This window comes from Heterocephalus glaber, unplaced genomic scaffold (genome assembly GCF_053883595.1).
Source record: "Heterocephalus glaber isolate CG9 unplaced genomic scaffold, H.glaber_assembly_v1.0 deba00001673, whole genome shotgun sequence".
NCBI lineage: Eukaryota > Metazoa > Chordata > Mammalia > Rodentia > Bathyergidae > Heterocephalus > Heterocephalus glaber.
In genome coordinates, this window is record NW_028258410.1 from 1,837,375 (window position 1) to 1,839,167 (window position 1,793).

At 45.0% G+C, this 1,793-nt stretch overlaps 1 pseudogene; it reads right to left on the reverse strand.

Moving 5' to 3' along the window:
• Positions 1-316: 316 nt before the first annotated feature.
• LOC101709195 (olfactory receptor 2T11-like) lies at positions 317-1,239 on the reverse strand (annotated as a pseudogene).
• Positions 1,240-1,793: the final 554 nt, after the last annotated feature.

Genomic DNA, 1,793 nt, shown 5'->3' on the forward strand with positions numbered 1-1,793 from the left:
TGGAAGGGTTGCTGTGAACTCTGCTATTTTTGTGTTTCCCTTAGAAACAAGAACCAAGAGCTGATAAATATTTTCATTCAGTGATAAATTGTTTTTGATAATTTGCCCACAGTTGCTATGCAATGAGTGAAACATTCTTTCACCTTTAGGAGCAAGAATCCAAACAAAATGAATCTTCTTCATGTCCAATAGAAATTACACTATGATAGCTGCCCAAATGGTCTCAGAAGGATCAGAGCTCCCTGAGGAGGCTCTTGAGAAGACCTGTTCTCATGTCATTGAATCTCTAGCTGCTGCCTGTTCCTACTTTCTGAACTTAGGAGCAACATGTGAATATCCTCCTAGATCCCCCCATGATGTCTTTGTTTCTGAGGCTGTAGATGTGTGGGTTAAGCATGGGAGTGACAATGGTAAAGAAGACAGATATCACCTTGTCCTGCTCAGGCATATGGAAGGAATGGGGCTGCACATATATGTAGAAGGAAGCCATGTAGAAAATGGTGACAACAATCAGGTGGGATGAACAAGTGGTGAAGGGCTTCTTGCATCCCTCCATGGAGTGCATGTGGTAGATATTTAACGAGATAAGAGAGTAGGAGGTGAAGATGATGGAGATGGGTATGAGCAGCATGAGCACACAGCAGATATATATCAGTGTATCATACAAGACGTGTCTGAGAAGGCCAGCTCGAGTACCACAGGGATTTCATAGAAGTAGTTGATGCTGCAGGAGCCACAGTAGGGACATTCATGGTGATGTCATGGGCAGAAAGCCATCCAGAGAGGCCCCAAACCAGGCCCCAGCAGCCAGAATCAGGCACACCTTGCAGTTCATCAGAACTGAGCACCTAAGAGGGTTGCAGACAGCCATGTAGTGGTCATAGGACATGAGCCCCAGCAGGAAGAACTATGAACTGATCATATTCAAGTAGAGGAAGAGCTGGATGCCACAGCCCACAAAGGAGATGGTTTTCTCTGTGGAAACCATGTGCACCAGGAGCTTTAGGACTGTGGTGCAAGTGAAAAGCATGTCCATGATAGAGAGCTGGCTGGGCAGGAAGTACATGGGGGTGTGGAGTTGAAGGCCAACCTGAATCAGGAATACCATGACTAAGTTTGCTGTTGTGGCCACCACAAAGACAGGTAGATGACTGCAAATACAATCCCTGTAGCCTCACTGTTCACCAGAAGCCCCAGCAGTGGAAAATCGGAGGAGGAAGTTGTGTTTCTTGCTGGCATTGCTGCCTATGCAGCTGCAGGATGCAGGGGGTCAGGAAGACCAGGAAGGAAAGAGAGACCAGGTACACTCAACAAGGGGATGATCTTGCCACCGAGGACACTGCACAGGATGCTGGTTGGGATGAAATATTCCAGGGTAGAACACTAGAGAAAAACAAATGGAGATGTGGCATACACCAGTAATAGTAGCCATGTCCCTTGATGGACATCAGCCCTTATCATATCTGTGTTATCTCCCCTAGGCATAGTTTATATAGTTTATGGTGACTGCATTATACAAGAAGTGCCTGTCATGCCTGCAGCTGAGTTTTGATCACCTGTGTTCATTCACCATTCTTCACCATTCATCCATAGTAGGTCTAAGTGAATTCTGGTTAGAGAAAAATATGATTACCTCACTATTTAAATGGGTGAAATTTAGTAAAATGAATAATTTAGTGAGTAAAGGGTTAGGATATTCACAGGTGCTCATGCACTATACCTTCCCTGTCTTTCCATTTTTGCTTCTTGTTGTTGTATCTAAAGTGATTCCTCCTCTGTTCTGCCTGCAGAGC